At 37.0% G+C, this 22,710-nt stretch overlaps 1 pseudogene; it reads left to right on the top strand.

The window, feature by feature from the left end:
- Positions 1-17,738: 17,738 nt before the first annotated feature.
- LOC133101052 (small ribosomal subunit protein uS9m-like) lies at positions 17,739-18,939 on the top strand (annotated as a pseudogene).
- The last annotated feature ends 3,771 nt before the right edge of the window (positions 18,940-22,710 follow it).

The raw sequence follows: 22,710 nt of genomic DNA, 5'->3' as shown, positions 1-22,710 counted from the left end.
AATTTTAGCAGCTCTTTTGAAAATGCTGACGCTGGCCCAACTTCTCATGAAACATGTATTGAAAATTAGATCCAAACAATGACTCTGGAATATCCTAAGAAAGTAAGTTGACTAGTCCTGAATTCTATAGTTAATGGACTTGTGTAACTAAAAGAAGAGACGTAGATAGGAACTGTCCCATATACAGGCATACCTCAGAGTTAAAAATGCAGTCTTGTTCACTTTCCTGGTGATTAGGTCCCCAGTGTAGTTCCTGAAAACTGGGATTCCAATGCCTCAAAGAGAGGGAATTCTGCTGGTTGAAACAACTTTCTATTTGCAAAGAGTTGTGCATATAAAAATCATGTTTACATTGTACTGTAGTCTATTAAGTGTACAATAGCATTGTCTAAAAAAAGTACACGACTTAATTTAAAAATACTTTATTGCTAAAAATTACTAACCATCATCTGAACCTTTAGTGAGTTGTGTTCCTTCTGTTGGTGGAGGGTCTTACCTCAATGTTGATGGCTGCTGACTGATCAGGTCAACTGAATGTTGGGGCGGCTGTGGCAGCTTCCTATAATAAGCTAAGAATGAAGTTTGCCACATCAATTGACTCTTCCTTTCACCAATGATTTCTCTGTAGCATGCAGTGTTGTTTGACAGCATTTTTACCCACAGTAGAACTTCCTTCGAAATTGGAGTCAATCCTCTCAAACCCTGCCACTGCTTTATCAACTGATTTTATGTAATACTCTACAATCTTCATAGCCTCTTCACCAGGAGTAGATTCCATCTCAAGAAACCACTTTCTTTGTTCATCTGTAACAAGCAACTTCTCATCCATTCAAGTTTTATCATGAGATTGCAGCAATTCAGTCACATCCTCAGGCTCCACTTCTAATTCTAGCTCTCTTGCGATTTCCACCACATCTGCAGTTACTTCCTCCACTGAAGTCTTGAACCCCTCCAAGTCATCCATGAAGGCTGAAATCAACTTCTTTCAAACTTCTGTTAATGTTGATATTTTGACCTCTTTCCATGAGTCGCAAATATCCTTAATGGCATCTAGAATGGTGAATCCTTTCCAGAAGGTTTTCAATTGACTTTGCCCAGATTCATTACAGGAATCACTATCTATGGTACTTATAGCCTTATGAAATGTATTTCTAAAATAATAAGACTTGAAAGTTGAAATGACTCCTTTATTCATGAACAGGTGTTGTGTTAGCAAGCATGAAAACAATATGAATCTCATTGTACATCTCCATCAAAGCTCTTGGGCAACCAGGTTCATTGTCAGTGGGCAGTAGTCATTGAAAGAAGGAGTAGGACTCAACAGTGAGCTTAAAATATTCAATAAACCATGTTGTAAACAGATGTGCTGTCATTCTTATATTGGAAGAAGATGCCATCCAGGACTTTCATAGCTAAAGAGAAGTCAACACCTAGCTTCAAAGCTTCAAAGAGGAGGCTGACTCTCTTGTTAGGGTCTAATGCAGCTGGTGATGTTAAGTTGAAGCCAATGCTATTTACCATTCTGCAAATCCTACAGCCTTTAAATAATACATGACACCCCAAAATAATTACAATAGTAACATCAAAATTCATTGATCACAGATCACCATACCAAATATAATAATGAAAAAATTTGAAATATTGCAAGAATTACCAAATGTGACACACAGACATGAAGTAAGCAAATGATGTTGGAAAAATGGCACAAATAGACTTCAATTTGTGAAAAATACAACATCCGCAAAGTGCAATAAAGTGAAGTGTAATAAAATGAGTTATGCCTATACTGACCTCTGCTAGGAGCAGAGAAAATTTCTCAAAGGCAGTGGACCCAGAGGCTAAGAGCTAATGCTAAGATAAGACAAGTCTTTGTTTTTAACTCAGCTTTGTCACTTGCTAACGTTGTGACTCTTGGCAATTTACTATAACCTTACTAAACTTTAGTTTCCTCATTTACACATAGGATAGTCACAACTGTCTCATGGGACTATTACAGGACCAAATGAAATATTATATTTAAAGTACTTTAATCGGGGTCTGACACATGGTAAATATTCAATAAATATATATATGCATATAAATATATTTAAAGTTAGATTTATGAATGAGAGTAAAAACTGCATTATTCACCCAAATAAATTGCTTAGGCATCAGGCATTAGTCTGGTTCTTACCTTGTGTTTCACAAGTGTAATGGTACAAGGGGAAAGTAAAGTGAAATCTGAAAAAGCTCAAATCCTAAACTGACATTTTACAATTGCATATGGTATGACTTATTAATCCTACTAATCCTTAAATAGCCTCACATGGCACAAAAAATATAATGTCTACATCATTTAGAATTAATCAACTGTCACTTGTTATTTTCGTATAAGGTTCCCTATGAGAATACAGAACTTACCTAGTGATGGCTGTAGAGTCAGCCTCACAGTGGTCTATTTAGATGGCAACAATTTCATGACTACAATGTTATTATGTGTGGTGAAAAACAATTTATTGAAAATGAAGAAAAATGTAAATGATTCCTGTAAAGAAATTAAATTAATGTTAATACTAGAACACAGATGTTTTGTGTGCCATACCTATGCAACCATGTCATTAAACTCAACTCTCTAATTAACTGACATCTGTTTCTTGTTCAGTTTTGAAATGATTCATTGAGACCATTTGCAGAAACAAGTACACTTGTAAAGGAAAAGAAATGTTCCTGACCTTTTCTCCCCTACTATTTTTTTCCACTTTATTATTGGTTTTTTTTTTTTTTTAATTGACTGGCTGACTGACTTAATGATTCAGAATTAAGACATATCTGACACTCCAAAGCCCCTCTATTTTATGTCTTAGCTTCAGATCCTGTAAAACAAAAGATTCTATAATAAAATCAGAAACACTAAATAATATTAAGCCATGAAAAACAGGTTGCTGAAACTTGGGCAAGATAGTCTAATTAATTTTTGAAGAAAAGCAGGAGAGCTAATTTTATACTAGCCCTGAAGCTCAGCTTCTATGAAAAATATTAATATTTTAATTTAATTAAACAAATACTGTTGTACATATATGTATTAGAAAGATAGCTATATTGCAGTAAACCAGAAGAAAAATAAGGGCTTTGAATAAGAGAATTTATTCAAACTCTAATTCTGAAACTAACTTTGTAACTTTGGTAGTTAGCCTCTCTGAATTCCATTTTGCTTACACGTAAGTGGTCATAATACTAAGAACAACATCAAGGGGTACAGTGAGGAGTGACATACAGGCTGTTTATATCTGCCACTGTGGTGTATTATTCACAACAGATGCTTAATAAGTCATAATTTAAAACATTATTACTTTCATTAGTATCTACCTAGCACTTTAGAATATGCTTCCTACATGTTGGCAATTTCCCACATTAGTCATCCATTTTGCTATGATAAAACCCTGGAAATTTGAATTGTTAGCCTCTCTTGTATCTAAGTTCTGGATGCCAGGCAGGGGCTCAGCTGAGCTGCAGAGAGCTGTGCTGCCAGATGTAGAAATAGTTGACTAAAGCAACAAGCCAAAAATAAAAGTTAACAGTCAAGCCTTTGATCTCTTACTGCAATAATATAACTAAAGTCTAAACCAGAGAAAGCACCAACTTCCCTCCCTCCCCTCCTTCCATTTTCCTTCAAGAATGGCACACAGGTCAATGACCCGGTGGACAGCACAGATATAGGGGATGTCCTGCTGTTGAGAGAGCCCCAAACAAAAGGCTCCTGCAGTTGAATGAAGCTAGTGGGGGAGAAGGGAGGGCGAGGAGAAAGAGCTAGGAGTGGAGAAGTACTGAGTTCTGACTCAGAGTGAAGAAAACTGTCTTCAGGTTTCCCTTCCCCCCTTTCCTCCAATAAGGAGATTTCAGAAGAGGTGCCTGAGGCAGGCCTCTGCTAAGTACCCAGATAAAGTGGGCTCTGAACGAAGGTGTCTGCACCAAGAATGCAGATATGAATATGAGCAAGGCCAGCCAGGGGTGCCTGAGTCCTTGACTGCAACTCCCTTCAGAGACTGCAGTTTGCTGCTTATCCACCAAGTCAGGTGTGGAAAGGGAAGCTTTCCCCTGTGAGGTCTGCCACGTAAAGCCTTTGTAATTGCCAATGGTTGGGCCTGAAAAATCACACATAGAATTCTGGCCTGGGGCTGGACTCCTCACTAGGATCCTTCAATCAGGTAAATTCAAAGGATGCTTAGATATAGACTTGATCAAAGTGAAGAGGTGGTCTCATTTGGGTTGGGGTAGGGGGCAGTATTTTTCCTTTCAAGTACAGTTTAAAAAGCAGCTAGCTGAGTTGATGTAGTAGAGGTTAAGCTTCTTGCATTCGAACCTGACCATCCTCACTGCTGAGTGATGAAAGCAGTGCTGCCACTAGAGCCTCCTGTTGTGTGGTTGGTTATTCTTGGCTGCTTCACTTCAGAGCTTGATTCTCTGAACTACCTGGCTATAGTACCATGTATAGTTTGGATGATCTCAGTACCGAAGAAAAGTATATGTTAAATCTAGAATAAGGTCCTATGTGCAGTCATCAGCAGAGGTATATACGTAGAATTTTATGATTCTGAATATCTCTTTATAGTGTCATTTGGTGAGATTTATTTACTTTACTTTTTTTACATTAAAAATTCTTTGTTTATAAGTTTATGCATAAGGATACATTTTATATATATATGTGTGTGTGTATATATATATATACACACATATTGTGTTCAGGTTTTAGTATAGTACCAATAAATAAGCCCATAAATATTTTAAATTAGTGATGACACAGCAAAGATATGAATGTACCTCCATTTGCATGAAGCCATCATAAAGAAGCTGATCTCAGAGTTAAGGACAGAATAACTTTATATTGCAAATTCAGTAAACTCAGGAAATGGGTAATTTTAAAATTAGTAACTTTTTATCATGATTTAGGTTTTTGTATGAATATTAACATTATTTCATTTGGATATATTATATATTTAAAGATAAGTAAAAATAATTTTTAAAAAATTTTTGTCTTTTCCCAAAGAGCACAAGTTAAAATATATTGACATAATGTCAACAGGATATTCAATTTGCTGCACTCTTGCTGGAAAAACAAACAAACAAACACATGTGATGATGTAGACTGAATTTGGATTAAAGTATCCAGTGTAATGGAAGTTTTAGTCTTGTTTTTTAATGTGCATGTTTAGGAAACTTGGTAGAAACACTTTCTCTGATCCTGTAGTGAAATCTTTAGGTGAAAGGGACACAAATCCCTACCTGGTTTGCTATCTGAGCAGGATGGAACACTCCCCAAATTGAATGATTTTATTGAGATCACTTCGCAGTGACATCAAAGTATATTTTCCCAACATATGGGAATATACACTTAAATATTAATTTTTCTTTACTTTTTAAAAAGATTTTTATTTATTTCCTCCTCTTAAAATGGAAATCGGTCTGAAATCAAATGCTACTGTAATAAGACAAGTCCTCTCATGAGGGGCCAGCAGGAGGTGTTGAGGGAAGAGGAATCTTTCAGTATCATTCTTCACAGAGCTTCATATTATGGTGTTTATGATGTTTTATGACATTACATGGAGTTATCACCTCTTCCTTCTTTCCAACTTCCCAATCATGGCCCTTTGAACTATTTCAACACCAAAAGCTTCATTGTATAGCCAAGATCATTACTTATACGAAAATTTGTAGCAAGAATGGGGAAAAAAGCAAGAGGAAAGATAAAACACAGCTCCTTTCCTAAATCTGGATCAAACCCAGGATAAGGAGAATTCCTTAGAGAAACTTCATCAGATTAAAATTTCCTGGAGAATTGGCTCTGCTAAAATATAGCATGGGTTCATGGGTTTAACCCAAGTAATTGTAATTAGGTTAACTTATTTTACACATTATATCCTTTATCCCTGTTCTCCAAAAATACATAATCCAGTCACTCTCTAAGGAGTTACATAGCTTGCTAGCAGAGACTTTGAAGGAAAACATTGAGCTTCTTAATTAAAATCTGAAATTGAATTCTATAATATCTTAAGTGTTTAGGTGGTCTCAAGTTTAACACAGGTAAGAGATTTCTTTGGTATACATAGACAAGTTTGTCATAAATTTTACCTGCCGTACCTTGATTCCACAAGATATGCTTCTCAGTAATACTGACATGTTCTGTTCTTTGTTGCTTTTGTATTCATTTGATTAGTTATGTTAAGCACATTTCTGATTCTATCCTTGCATCATTTTACAAAGTAGGGCAAGGAACATTCCTTCAGTTTTCCTTCTGTCAAATAGTATCAGAATTTGAAAGCAAAGAATTAAAAGTTTAAAATGGAACTGGAAGCAAAGAAAAACAGTCCTCTGTAACTTTAATTCCTACTAAGCTGTTTCTTTCCTTTGCTAGCTCATAAAGGTGTTTAAAAAAAAAAGGATTATGAACATATTTTGTAAATCATAAAACTCTACATACTTAAATAAAGCACTATTGACTACACGTCAAGGCCAACAATTAATAGTTTATCCTCTTGCCTTCTGCCACTCCTACTACTTCATTTACAATTTCTAAAAATCCAGAGTATGATATTTATTCTGTAATTTAGTAAAACACCTTAATGTCTGCAAATATCATTAAGAATAATTCCAGAATATTTTTGGACAGAAATTATGCTATATGTTTAATATAACTAAGGCTTTCTATTTTTGTTATTTCATGATGATTTTCCAAGTTCATTTAGCTTTTTCAATATAAGAAAATATGTTTTAACTCCACCACTAATTGGACTGATACTTTTATATTTCTGCCCTTTGCTATCTTGTATATATCTTTTAGACATATGTAGGTATTAATGTGCTAACATTTCCTAACTTTTTAGCCAATGCAAACTTTTATATTAGCTTCTCTTCTCTACCTTTCCACATGTTTCTTAAGGAGTTTTTGCTTCTTTCCCTCTACTCCAATTCACTAATCAAACACTTGAAACAGTTTCAATGCAAAAATTTGTTATGACTATAAAATAATTTTACATTTTATTTATGTTTAACTTTATGTTTCAGATGTTTTCTGTAACATCTTGATAAAAACTGTTTTACTCGTATGAGGCAGTTACATTTTATTCAAAAGTCTGCCTTGCCAAAGTCTTTGCATAATTTAAAACTTATGCAATTCAAAACAGATCATGACAAAAATGGTGAATATCTCTGTCTATTGGTATACAGAATAATGTCATATAGCATCAACATAAACATAGCTTATAATCATTCCTTATTCCTCTGCTTTGGAATTATGCTAACTTTAAAGACTTTTACATTTTTGGATTCTCATTATTTCAGTCTTTGTTGATGAAGTGAGATATATTAACATATATGTTTTTCAAATTTATAAAATATAACATTCTCAAGATAATATCCAAATATGTAAAATGATAAACAAGTGAAATGAAATTATATTTGACTATAAAGACAAGGCATTCCTTTTAAAACTAAAATAATGTCTTTAATTTTCAAACCATGAGTTTAGTTTTATATCACATAAAACTATCCCACAAATTTCTTTTCTTCCTTTACATGATAGTCATGATGGAATACCTAGTAACAGACCAGCTCTTCTGCTGCAAATAGCTATAAAAGTCACAGAAATATTAGGAAACAAGTTGTGATAGGCAGAATAATGGTTTCATAAAGATATCCAGACCCTAAGCCCCAGAACCTGTAAATATGTAACCTTACATGACAAGAAGGGGATTTGCAGATGTGAATAGATCAAGATGTGCACCTTGAGTAAGAATATTATCCTTTTGGATTATCTGGTGGGCCCAATCTAATTATATGAATCCTTAAATGTGGAGAACTTTCTAAGCTGGGTTAGAGAGATGAGACAGAAGGAGAAGGAAGAGAGATGTGATGCAAGAAAGACACAACCTATTGTTGATTCTTGGAGGGTGAAGGAGAGGAGCTATGAACCAAGAGATGCTGGCAACCTCTAGGAATGCTGGAAAAGGCAAGGTAATGGATTGTCCCCCTAGACCTCTACAAAGAAACACAGGCCTGCTGATTTGTGGATGTTAGTCCAGTGAGACGCATGTCAGACTTCTGACCTGGAGAACTGTACCATAATACATTTGTACTGCTTAAGCCACTAAGAAAGTAATAATTTGTTACAGTAGCAGTAGAATGCTAATACAGAATTTGATACCTGGGAGAAGAGTGCTGCTGTAACAAACGCCTAAAAATGCAAACTGGCTTTGGCATTAGGCAGTGGGCACAGGCTGGGAAAATGTTGTGGAACATGATAGAAAAAGCTTAGATGGCCTTGAACAGACTGTTGGTAGAAATGTGGACATTAATGACAGCTAGTGAGGATTCAAAAGAAAGTGAGGAGCATTACAGAGAAAACAAATCATTCTAGAGGAAGCCTAAATAATCATGAAATGACGGTCAGTTTCATGGACATTAAAGCATTTCTGGTGAAATCTCAGAAGGAAGTAAGGAATATGTTATTGGAACCTGGAGGAAAGAGGATACTTGTTAGATAGTGGCAGAAAACTTAGCGGAATTGTGTCCTGCAGGATTTTTAAGCAATGAATTAATGCTGGTTAGTTGAGATTTCCAAGCAAAGGGTTAAAGGCGGGTCATGTTTTCTTTCTTGCTGCTTATAGTAAAATTCATGATGATAGAAATAAAGTGAGGGTAAAACTATTAAAATGGAACCAGGACTTGGTGATTTGGGAATTTCTCAGCTCACCCAGATGCAGAAGATGCTAAAGTTAAAAGATGTACTATCAGAAAAGAAAAAGAATACTCTTAAGTAAAAGCCAAGGGTTTGTTCAACTTTTCCTTAATGATTTTGAAAAATCAAAAAATCAGAGTATTTATTCACACAAATGGCTCTTTGAAGAGATTAATGGTGTGACTCATAGGTCCTCTCAGTCATCTCAGAAGAAACCAAAAATAGAGAGGGAATTATCTAGGAAAGTTCAGTGGATGAGTCCCCTATCTAATCGAGTGAATCCCCATGATGTACATGGGAGATCCAGAAAGTTCTTGAGAATTGTATATCATCAGAAATACTACCACCTTGCACCAAAAGGAAAGGAACATTAGTGAGTGAAAAAAGTTGCCAGATTCTCCAAAATTCTACAGGCAGGTAACAGGCTAATAAAGCTACTCAGCTGCAAGTGGAAAAGGAAGGACATCTTAGAGAGCAGAGACATGAACCTAGAGAGCAGAGTTTCAAGCCCAGAGAAGAGAATTTCAAGCCCATAGAGGGTTATTCCAAATTTTGAAACCTAATGGAATTTGCCTGGTAGATTTTTAAATCAATTGTGAACTTCGACTGCTTTTTCTTTAATTGTCTCCCTTTTTGAACCAGCATGTCTATAACTGTTATCACGGTCCTGTCCCATCATTGTATTTGGGACAGAAAACTTATTTCTTTAGTTTCACAGTCCAACGGATGGAGAGGAATTGTGCCCCAGAATGGATCGCACCCAAAGTCTCACCCATTCCTAATTTGGATGTTACAGACAATAAGAATTAGGACTTTTGAGTTCTTTAGATTTAGTTGTGATTTGGAAATTTGAGTTGATGCTGTAGTGGGTGAGACTTTTTGGGACCTTGGAAGGAAGTAAATGTATTTTACACGTGAATGGACATATATATTTTTGAGGTCCAGAATAATGAGCCTAAAGATGTCCATGCCCTAATTACCAGGACCTGCGAATGTTACTGATATCTAAAACTTGGCAGTTGTAATTATAAAGATACAGATACAGGTGATTAAAGTTACCTTGAGACGGAAGATTATCCTGGATTATCAGAGTGGGCCTGATCTAATTACATGAGTTCGTAAATGTGGAGAAACTTTCTCCGATGGGTCAACATGATGAGGTAGAAGAAAAAAGAAGAGAGACATGAGGTGACAAGGAGCTGACCTGCACTTGCTGGATTTGAAGATGAAGAAAGGGAGCTGTGAGTCAAGGATTTTGTGCAGCCTCTAGAAGCTGGAAAAGATAAGAAATACTACAGTTTCAAGAAGAAACACAGCCATGTCATCATCTTGATTTTAGCCCAGTGATTCCTGTACTGGACTTCCCATCTATAGAATTGTAAGATGATATTTGCATAGTTTGATCCATTACTACACAGTTCTTTTCAGCCATTGGACAATAGGCAATGCATGACTAATTTCTGAGAGAAGGGAAACACACAAAGTATGGCCCGTAATCGTCCAGGTTTTCTGTTTAAAGGCAGTTTATGAAGTACATACAGTCCATGGAAGTAGAATTCAAGCAAGCATCCAAACTAAAAGCACAGGAAGAAAGATGGTTAAAAAAATAAACAAAGCCTCAGTGACCTATGGACAATATTATGTGGTCAAACAATTAATTTAAGTTTTAGGAGAAGAGAAATTGAAAAAGAAATATATTTAAATAATTAATGGCTGAAATTTTTTCATATTTGTGGAAAATTTTCAATTCAAAGATCCGAAAGGCTCATTGTCCCCAAGTCTTAATTATATTAAAAAATGCATGGGATATTGTAGTTACATTGCTTGAAAATAAAAGTAGAGATAAAAGCTTAAATACAGCCAGAGAATTAAAATAAACATACAATATACAGAGAATCAACAATTAGCATGATCATTTATTTATTAGAAATAGAGCAAACTAGAACAAAGCAAAAGCCTTCTTTAAAGTACTGAAAGAAAAAGAAACTGTCAACCTAGAATTATCTGTACAGCACAGACATAATGAAAGGAAAAGAGAGATATTTTCGGATAAAAACAAAAGCTGAGAGAACTTTTCACCAATAGAACTCTATAAGACATATTAAAGAAATTTAAATCAAAGGAAAATGAAGTTAAATAGAGTTATACAAAACAATGAACTGTATCACAAATGGAAAATATATCAATACATATAAAACACATTTTTCTTCTGTCTTAATTTTTTTAACTTCATTTCTTAAGTCAAAAATATAAATTGTGGCTTTTTATAAGATATGTAGAAGTACAATATGAGACAAAATTAGCTCAAAATATGGGACCAGGGTAAGTGAAAGAATACTATTGTTAGGTTCTTCCATTACAAATGAACGCATAACTCTTAGTACACTGTTGTAAGTTAAGAATTCATATTATAAGTCCTAGACTACCACTAAATAATATAACAAACATGCATAACTAAAAACCAAGAGGAAATAAAATAGAATATTTAAAAAGAAAAAAAAAAACCTCAGTTAATGCGAAATAAAAAGGGAAAAATCAAATCAACCAATCAAATAAATTCCAGATGGGCTAAATAGAAAACAAATAGCCATTTGTTTTCTTTAAACCTAATTATATCAATGAGGTACAATTCTTTGTGATAAAGACCAGGTGTATAAGGACGCCCTAAGGCACAAAGAATTTTTTTCTAATCACCTAACAGTCGAGAAACAAAAATAAAAGGAAAAGCAAAACCATTTAGAGCAAAATGATGATAAAATTTGTTCATCATATCTCTCACATCAGCCTGGAGATTGTTGTCACTTTCATGAAAATGTCATACTTTATCCCTTGGGGTTTAGTCTGTGTAAAGGTAAATGTGCCTTTCTATAAGGTGGATTCCTGAAGATTAACTTCTGGCACCAAATCCAGAATGCTGAATAAATAAACAAGAGGGACTTTGTAGAACGATAGTTTTAGCTCCTTCCTGCTATTCTGCATCTTGTAAAATTTATTAATAGCAAGAGTTATAAATATCTGGGTATAAAAATAACTATTTGGGCTATATTATATAAATAGGCTAAACTCCACCACCAGGATGAGTTTTCAGACTCTGTAAGACCCACCTCACATAAGCTGCTAACACTGGATGTGACGGTGGTATATTAAAGTGGATAAACAAATACAGGGCATTGTATGAGGGAAAAAGCAAATACCTGCCTACAACCTCTGGGATCATCTTTTGCATTTTCCTTTGGTAGTAGGTGACATTTCTTGTTGCACTGATATGAACTTTAGCATAGATTTAATGCCTAATCACCATTTTTAAACACATTGAAACTAAGGAGGCTCCCGCCCATATAACATGCAGTGACTGGAACATAAAAATTAATGTTGGACGTCGCACTTTGTCTTAGAAAGTTGGCTCAAGTTATGACCTGCTTATTCATGTCCACTCCTGTATCTTCTTTTCTCAGCTCTGGCACCCTGATTCCCTATCCTTCCTAGCTTGTCATATGCTCATTTGGCCTAGTTCATTTTGGAAACCTACCTGGACTATACTTTCTAGCTTTCCTCTGTGTTTTTATCTCTACATGATGCCTCATTTTTGTTTTCTCTGGTGCTCCATTTTATGAGATAGCTGCCGTCATCTTTAGCCCCACAGAACTCTTCTGTCAGGGCTGATTGGTACTTCCGACCAAGAGATGAATAATGACAACAGAACAAGAAACCTAAGGGTGAAGTGAAGTGGGAAGATAATTCCAGGATTGAAAAAGAACACAGTCCAGTAGCATGAAGCGAGTAGATAAATAGGTAAACAGAAAGAGCTGAGTAGGAGCTTGGACAAGGCTAGAGGACTGGATAGAACTTATCTCTGCGTAGTTGAGAACAAAGGTATGTCTGGGTTAGAACTAGTCAAAGCTCCAAAGAGTTTCTGATTATATCAGCACCTTCCCAGAATAATTAGGACAAATAATTCGGGTAGGATAATACGTTGGGAGGAGGCAGGGTAGAAAATCAACTTTACCTTTAAGTTTCCCTATTTTATTATTTTGGTTTCAAACACCAGAGAAAAGTCGTAGACATGGAAAAACTATCCTGGCAGGAAACTGGGAGGATAGAAATCAGTCTCCAACAGATTAATTAGCAAGAGATTTTTTTCCCCGTCTATGAAGAAAGAGAGAGAAAAAAAGAGCAGAGACAGACTGAGACATTTGGGAGTCCTGAGAGTTACTGGTTCTTGTAGCCTGCTGCCCAGTGATGGTACAATGGAAGTGGAAAGACCCAAGTGATGATTATAAGATATGGCAGACCAGATGGGATTCCCATGTCCTATATTTGGCATGTAGGTAGTGATATAGTCATGTCCAAGTCCCATGGACTACATAGAAGCTTCACTAGAATCACTGGAATTGAAGGAGCATGGAAAAATAGAATAATGGACATTTAAATAGCAGCCTGCATGAAAGGCAAACCAAGCACCAGATGCCTTCAGCTGCTGAACTCCCTCCCAAGCATCTGAATAGGATTAAACTTTGGGACTGGGCAACACAATGGAAACTAAACCATGGATACCAAGTGAAGTCAAATGCCCTGTCATCCTGGCAGGTTGGTATTGGGGTGAGGTGGGGGTGTCAAGAAAGAAATGGAATTGTTTTAATGAAAATGGAAAAATTGACTATGTTCGGCACCTTAGCTTGTGAATGAACATTCCTATTATCAGCCCAAATAGTTAATGAGTGTTTTGTGTAAGGCATTGGTGCTAAGAACATTGCATGTAGTATCTCATTTAATCTTCACAACCATCTTTTCTATGAATTGTAGAAACAATCTTTTCTACAATTACTTTAAATTGTGTAGGGCACAAGGCAATCTCTAAAAATTGTATACATACATTTCAACCTTCATGAGAAACTCAAGGCTTAGAAATGTAATTCTATCAGTCAGCCACGTTGGCTTTTCTCTTTGTCCACACTAATTGTTGCGCTATACCGCCTCCTAGGCTGTGTAGAGTGAGCAAAATCTAAGAGAGGTTTCTGAACCAGCAGATGCGATCTCTCAAAAAAGAGAACTGTGGACTTCCCTGGTGGCGCAGTGGTTAAGAATCCACCTGCCAATGCAGGGGACACGGGTTCAAGCCCTGGTCTGGGAAGATCCTACATGCCATGGAGCAGCTAAGCCTGTGTGCCACAACTACTGAGCCTGTGCTCTAGAGCCCGTGAGCCACAACTACTGAGCCCACGTGCCACAACTACTGAAGCCCACGTGCCTAGAGGCCGTGCTCCACAACAAGAGAAGCCACTGCAATGAGAAGCCCGCGCACCACAACGAAGAGTAGCCCCTGCTCGCCACAGCTAGAGAAAGCCTGCGCACAGCAACGAAGACCCAATGCAGCCAAAAATAAATGAAATAAAATAATAATAATAAAAAAAAGAGAATTGCTTGCTGAGAAGGGCTAACACGGAAGAAAGAAGCAGAATGTATGGTGTTCATTGCATTTGTTCATTTTATCTCTTCATTTCTCCATCCCAAATTGTTCTATGCATGAAGGTGAACACTTAAGACATTGTTTTCCCAAATATGTTTTTTGGGACACTATTTCTACAGAATGATTATGGACATAACAAAAAGCATTCCCAGGTCAGCATAAGCTAAAGAAACAGTAAGTACAACAGATTAAAATATGTGTGTACAGGCCTGGAGGGGGAGGGGAGGTTCTTTTTTTCTGAGTTCACAAAGGCTTTAAAACTGCAGGAATTCTCAGAGGTTTTCATTAATATTTCAGTGGCAATCTCCTAGAAGGGGTAGCATTCTTAAACTCATTTGAGTATGGGTTTATAAACATATTTAAAATATCTATTTATTTGTTTATGTATGTGTGTATGCATATGCATTTATATATTTACATATGTATGTATTATTTGATGGATTATTTGCCAGATACCTCAAGGCAACAGTTGAGATGGGACGTATTGTGGGAAACAATGGTCTGGTAAAAAGGATATTCCTAACCAGCTTAAAAATCTGTGTATAAGGGGCTTCCCTGGTGGCGCAGTGGTTGAGACTCTGCCTGCCAATGCAGGGGACACGGGTTCGAGTCGTGGTCTGGGAAGATCCCACATGCCGCGGAGCAACTATGCCCGTGAGCCACGATTACTGAGTCTGCGCGTCTGGAGCCTGTGCTCTGCAACAAGAGAGGCCGGGATAGTGAGAGGCCCGCGCACCGCAATGAAGAGTGGCCCCCACTTGCCACAACTAGAGAAAGCCCTTGCACAGAAACAAAGACCCAACACAGCCATAAATAAATTAATTAATTAATTACAAAAAAAAAATCTGTGTATAAGTCTTCCTGTCCCCACACCCTGGGGCCATTTTTGGACATGTCTAATCCTTTTACTTTGCTCCTTACCTTTGCTTCTGTGCATAAAGAGTAAGGTCTTAGGTAATGGGCACTTACCTTCCAACCAGATCCTATCTTTGAGTCTTAAAAAATGATTTGAACTTTTAACAATAATGCACAAACAATCCCTCTACCGACTGGCATCTGTGAATTTCTTTGAGTCGTATATTTGCATTTCTAACCTTAGGGAAGTCAATCACTCTGCAGCTCAACTTGCCCTTCTGAAAATGAGTATTTAGCTGCAATAACCTAAGAACTTCCTTTTACATATATAATTCTCATATTCTAGAATATGAGGAGTTTAGAACGATTTTAAATTATACTAGACCACCAGCTTCTTCAGTGGCTTCCAGATTTTACCAATAAATTAGCCCCCATGCTAAATTGTTCCAAATATTTGGAGAAAGCTTGCTTGTAACTCTTTGCAACTAATTAAAAATATGAAAATATGATAATGAGAACAGCTGGCATGGGGCCCAAAGCCCCACATTCAATTAACCCCCAATCCTTTTTAAGAAATAATACAGGAAGGTTTAAAAATGCCATTATTTGTGAAACATATCCTCTTTAATTATGGGTTTAGAAATGCAGACTTACTGCATCTCTCCCTACCCCCTCCACATTCAATCTTCATTCTCCAGAGAATGGCAGACATCTTGCATAAGACCTATTACTGTTGCCCCATGATATTTTCCTGAGGTCATGTTTTTCTCTTTGTGCACACATTTACAAATCTATGAAAGCATATTTCTTGAGAAGAACATCTAAAAGGGAACATAGGGATGTGGATCAATAGGAACCATAGCTTTAAAAAGAGACCAGTGGGAAACTACAGAAAATGTCAATATGAAAACCCTTATCAGCTATACACGATGCTACTTAAGGAATAGGCTTTGCCTTGGGGTTCTCTAACCCAGTTATTCATTAACTGACAGGCAATGCCTGACCTGAGGGATATTATTATTATTTCAAACTTGGTCTTTTTCTTCTTCTCCCAAAGTCTACAACATCTCTATTTCAACTGAACCCTTCTAATAAAATCCTTTTTGTGTGACTATACATTTTCTAGAAAATGATAAATTGTGGGAAAAGTGGAATGTATTTTAAATGTTGTTTGAAGGTTACAATCTTATTAGAAGTCCATGAATTTGAAAAACTATGCAACGTATGACAGGTCCTGTATCATACAGCCCACTGGCAACAAATGAGCTCGGGCCACTCTTTCTGTGAATATCTCTATTCAGAAAAACCACCTAAAGCAATTTTATTTACTGAACATGTCACTATTGTTCCTAAGAATGTTTGATATTCTTTTCAGTTCATACTTTATTAGTTTTTACAAAAGATCAATTGATGACTGCAAAGAACATGAACTAATGAAACGTAACATTCGATTTTATGCATATTTTTCTTTTTGTCGAAAAGTTGTGTCTTATTTCTCTTGAATACTATATATCATTTAGTGTTTAACATTTGGTTTAACTGAATACAGATGGATGATGTTTGGTAGTATTTTGAAACTGATTCCTAACCTGGAGATGTTTTTTATGATCCAACGTTTTGTACTGAGAAAAGTTCAAAGCAATATCTACATCTGATAATACTATCAGGTAGAATTCTGCTTTTCATTTAATTCCTCAGTTTTGTCCCCATTATTCCAACCTTAAGCAATGAACTTTGAGATGAATTATTAGTAAAAGAAAGTATACCTGCAGTCAAAGTTGTAGTGACAAATGATTTAAGTTTTTTTTATTGTTATGTGGTGAAATGAAATTCTAGGGTAAATATGTTTAAATAGTATGTGCTATATTCCACAGCTGCTTAGGACATTGCTTTGTCAGGAAAGAGGTCGATACTTTACATAACAATTAGTGCTTCCCTGTACAACACCTATTATGTATGAATAATTGCTCCTTTGCTTGTCTCTTTGGGATATGATAAAGCACTCCTTGGTAAGGTTTGAATGACATCAAGGTGAACAATTTTTGGATTCTGACTGAAAGACAAACGAGAATACTTAATACACAAAAGAGAGAAGACAAGGGGTAATTTAAAAATACGTTATTATGAAAACATTTCAACTGGTTTCATAGGTCTCATCTATGGATTAGAAGAAGGAATGGTACAAGGCCATGGCTTTTCCAAGGATTACATTTCCAAATGTGAGTACTTACAATATACTTTGAAGCATGAGTATTTTAGAGTTCATAATATAGGGAAGTAAATGATCCCTTATTGTGCACTTATTTGTTATTGTCATAATTTTAGCCTAGGTAGAATGGATTGTCCTCTGATTCATATATTAATATTAATTAGTCATGTTAATATTTATTATTAACTATTAATCTCTCAAACTTTTATTAGTGAAACAGAATTATAAGGAAAACATTTTAGTATTATTAATGAGGTCTAAGTTCGTTGAATATTTACTATCCCAATTTAGCTCCTCTGCAGTGGTGAGACAATACCTTGCCTACTTGGGCAGAAGAAATGAATGAAATATAGAGTCAAGGGAATCTGAAACAATATGAGAGATGTCATTGTGCAGAAATGGGAGCACAGGGAAGCGTAAGTATTGATAAGTTGTGGCCATGTAATAATTAGATAAGATGGCTTTTCGTCCTACTGCCCGCGCCTCCCGCAGCCAACATGGCGGCTGTCCGTGTGTCCTGCGGCGCAGCCGCTTCGTACCGGCTCTTTCTTGTGGGTAGGGTTAGCTTTGCCCGGGGACAGGGCCTCTGGAAAACCGCGGCTGCTAAGCTCCAGAGAAGTCCCGGATGCCAGATATTAAGGCTAAGACACACTACAGTTGTAACAACAAGGAAAAATGTTACAGCCTTAAGACGTGAAACTTACACAGTGGATTTTACTAAAAAGCAGATTGAAGAATTCAACATAGGAAAGAGACACTTAGCCAACATGATGGGAGAAGATCCAGAAACTTTTACCCAAGAGGATACCGATAGAGCGATTGCTTACCTTTTTCCCAGTGGTTTGTTTGAGAAGCGAGCCCGGCCAATAATGAAGCATCCTGAAGAGATTTTTCCAAAACAAAGAGCAATCCAGTGGGGAGAAGATGGCCGCCCATTTCATTTTCTCTTTTATACTGGCAAACAGTCATATTATTCATTAATGCATGGAGCATACGGAAAGCTACTAGATGTAGAAAACCGTCAAGACCAGCTGCGAGCCAAAGGTCTGTTTTCAGAAAAAACTAAAGCCAAAGACCCCATTGGCAGCAGATGGCTGATTAAGGAGGAACTGGAAGAAACGTTATTGGAAAAACTGTCAGATCAGGATTAGGCACAGTTCATTCGGCTGCTGGAAAGGTTATTGGCATTGCCGTGTGACGCGGCTGAAGAAGAATTTGTGAGCAGGTTCTGCAGGAGTGTAACCATTCAATCGAAAAACACAGCTGATTGACCCTTTGCAGTATGACGACGAGAAGGGTATGGCCTTCAGCACAGTCCAAGGTAACAGAAAGACTGCAAAGGCGTAAGTGGCTGTTTATGACCATGGAAGTGGGAGGATAGAAGTAAATGGGGTAGACTACCTGCTCTACTTTCCGGTGACTCAGGACAGAGAACAGCTGATGTTCCCTTTCCACTTCCTCTACCGGCTTGGAGAACACCACGTGACCTGCGCGGTGTCGGGGGGGCGGGGCAGACGGGCGGCGCAGGCGCGGGCCATTCACTTGGCGACAGCGAGAGCCTTGTGCAGGTTTGTCACCGAGGACGAGGTCGAGTGGATGCGCCAAGCGAGACTGCTTACTGCTGATCCCCGTGTCAGAGAGCGGAAGAAGCCAGGCCAGGAGGGAGCCCGCAGGAAGTTCACCTGGAAGAAGCGCTGAGTGTTCTGGGCAGGAAAGGAGAGGGACACTGTGCACCTGGCACGTGGCAGACGCGCAGGAGACAGTTGCTGGCCGGGGTGAAGCAGCACCATCAGACGTTTGAGATGTGAGATGATTTATTCTAAAATGCAATGTCGTAAAGGTTACTGTCTAAAAATAATTATTTAAAACTGTTTAGCTTTGTTCTGCTGCGTTACTTTTAAAACTTTTTCAGAAGAGAGCTTTAGAAGCATAACTCAGAATCTTGGCATATTCGATCTGAAAGGAGCCTTCAGCAGAATCCAATCAAGAGACCGCCTTTTGCGGACGGAAAGGCCCAGCCCCACAGATCTGACCCACCAGAGCCACACTGCTAACTTAATGACAGGACGGACTTGGACTCACTCCCCCTACCTCTGTCGTTTTCCCAGATAACAGTGGTTACAACGTATTTTTCAAAACTGAGGGATGAGAGTGCTTGTTGAGAAGAATGAAGTCCGTGGAGCGTCTTTGTCAGGAGCTCAGTCGAGTCTCTGCGGAAGACAACAAGCCAATCCCCTCCCCCAGCCCCTGGCAGCCACCATTCCACTCTCTGTTTCTGAGTTTGACTCTTTTTTTTTTTTAAAGATTCTACGTATAAGTGAAAAAAATTTAAAAATTTAAAAATAATTAGATGAGATGGATCCATGCAAACTAGTATTCACTGTATATGGAGTGGAACAATCGTTGGCAATCAAGGAGAGACTAACGTTTGGAAATCCACAATTCATTTAAAGTGTCTCATTTGAAAAATGCCTATAAATCTATAGATTCAACAAAAAAAGATAATGCTATGTTTGTATATTTCTAGTCTATGACTTTTATAGGTTCCTGCCAAATCAGATTTCCAAGTGCTCCCTTAAATTGTAGTAAATACAATTTTTCTTTTTTTTTTTTTTTTTTTTTGCGAAATCTCTTTAACTTGAAAGAGTTCAGGAAAATTGGCAGAAACAAGAACTGTTAGTTTTGTAATCTTATTATGCAAATTGAAAAACCCATTCATTGTAGTGTACAGGCCTCTGCAGGCATAGTGGTCTCTGCAATTGGAGAATGAGATATTTACATTTTTAATTCGAACACGCTGGAATGCCAGAATGTCTGTGCTCATAACCTTAATGAGTAAAAGTAAATTTTGGTGTCAAATTGGTTTAAAAAATATATTTGAGAAATGAGAAAGCAGGATTTTTTTAAACTACACTTTCATCAGTTTAATACCTTACATATTCCACAACTACTTGTTGAGAATTTTCAAAGCATTAAACACAGTCTTGGGCACTGAGGATACAGAGATCAATAAGACTCAGGGATGCTCAATGCAACTGAGAGGATGGTTGGTAAGCATTCAATTACAACTCACATGCAGTGTGCTATGACTTATCTTAGAGGATAAATCCTGTGGTTTATCCTGTGGTTTATTCTGTGGCTTATTCAGGAGGGAATGTCCAGTTGGCAAGGCACAGATCCAAGGAGAAAGATTGGGAAGTTGTCAGTGTCCTACGGGGCTCACTCCTACCCTGCCTCTCTCTCTACTGCTGTCTTCACAGACTTCTTCCCTTGGAATTTAACTCTGTCTTCTTTGTCCTCCCATGGTACTTTCCATCTGAAGTATTACTATTTCTGTTTCCCCAGATCACCTGCCTAGGGTCAAATTCAAGGTGCAACTTAATGGCACAACAGCTAATCTATAATTTCATCTTTTTTTTTTTTTCTTTCCTTTGGCTGAAAAAGAAGGTAATTTCTGAATGTCTCAGACCTGCCAACTTCCTTCTGTTACCAAGTGACTGAGGTGGCTCTCCCTGTCTAACTACCCCAGGACAGAATGCCAGAATGTCAGGAGAATCCAGACTGTTGAAAAATCCACTGTTGGAAAGTATCACTGTTATTGTAACTTGCGCCTGAAATGATTCTCCTTCACATTTTGGTCTCCTTTGCCTTCCATGGATAATAGGGTTCCAGGGACAGGCTACAGAACCTGGTGTGAGTCTATGTGAGATTAGAGGAAGCGTCTTCACCATGAAGCAGCCACACTCTGTGTGACAAGGACTAATGTATGTGCACCCTCGATTGCTCCGCTCACATTCTGCAAGCTCTACCTCCAAACTGACATTTTATTTTGCCAGTCCCCATCCTCAGGGTAGATGTAGCTTCTATTCTCAGATTTCAAACCAGACCACCTGATTTCCATTAACAGTATGTTTTGGGTGTAGTTGGCAGAGAACATAAAAATGAGAAGCTCAAAGATAAAATCAAAATGTAATTAATTTTTAAATTCTATTTCCTGTTTCATCAGATTAAGAAAATTGTAAGTTCTTCCAGGGCAGGCACCATTTGTATATTTATATGTGCCAAGTAGTCATTATGGCTGGTTGTGTAGTGCTGTTATAGATACCTCATAAGCCTCAGCAGCACCAGGCTCTGAGTTGATAGTCTATGGCCCTCTAAAAGAATTGACAGGCAATATGGACCATATATAGATGTCCTGTTTTACAAGGCTAGGCATAGCAGAGACACCTATGACCATCAGTATCTGTCACAAATCCTAATCTGCATTCAACAGTGACTAGAGCTGGAGAGTTTATTTACTCTCTTACATTGCATATATCTTGTGTCAACCCTTGATTTGCTTCATCTTAATGCAATTCCCTGCTACTTTGATTTTCCTGAGTCTTTTTTATAATGCAGAATATTTCAAAGGCTGATAATCAGGCTTTGTCTCATATTATATATTTTTTAACAAGGATACTAGAAGGATGACACCAGGATAGGTTATCAGTATCAGTGCATGCAAACAACAACAGTGAAAAAAGCAAGTCTTTTTCACGTAGATAGTGTATGACATTGTTTAGGATAATACAGTTATACCTTGGACTTTATATTTTTAATTAGTCAAAAGATATAGTTTAAATCAGTGGATCCAGAGCAGAGGGACATGTACTCATTGAAATCTTGCTCTTATTGCATGGAATACATGCAAAAATCCATATATACATCAATTTTTTTCCCCTAGACTGAAGGAATATTAGGTCTTGCATATATGTATATTATAGTTTTTAAAGTGTAAACAGATGCCTTTCAGATTAATAAATTACAAATATATTTTAAAGTATTATCCAAATATAGATCATGGTCAAATAATGTCATGATTAATGTCTATAAAATTATTTTGGTATGGGAATCTGCAAATGTTTTGATTTTAAAAAGGACTTCATTCTCAAAAATAAGCAATTCCCAACCTAAGAAAAATATGGACTCCTATCCGTATAGGTAATGGATGAGGCAGAAATAAAATCATTATTTCCTTTTCATTTTCTAGAATGATCTTCTATTTGCAAATATCAACTTTTGATATACTTGTACTATTTCAAGTGATTAGTTAATGAACAGCAATTTTATGCCTAGAACTATAAAAATAACTTTACATCCATCATATTATTTATACTTCACAATAATCACACGAGGTAAGTTTTACTTCCCCCCTTTTACAGAGGAGGAAACTGAGGTTTAGAGAGATGTAACGTGGCAAAGGTGACACAGTCCTATTACGAGACAGAGCACAAATTAAGCCATGTCAGAATTATTTAATATCTCTGCTGTACACAAGCCACCAAAAACAAAAACAACCTTCCGAACAATGCTGGAGATACAAGTTTCAGTAATTCTTTTTTTTTCTTTTATAAATTTATTTATTTATTTTTGGCTGCGTTGGGTCTTCGTTGCTGCGCACGGGCTTTCTCTAGTTGCGGCAAGCGGGGT

The sequence above is a fragment of the Eubalaena glacialis genome, chromosome 11 (genome assembly GCF_028564815.1).
Source record: "Eubalaena glacialis isolate mEubGla1 chromosome 11, mEubGla1.1.hap2.+ XY, whole genome shotgun sequence".
Lineage (NCBI taxonomy): Eukaryota > Metazoa > Chordata > Mammalia > Artiodactyla > Balaenidae > Eubalaena > Eubalaena glacialis.
The sequence above is the reverse complement of the archived record's forward strand: the minus strand, read 5'-3'. Positions and strand labels throughout refer to the sequence as shown.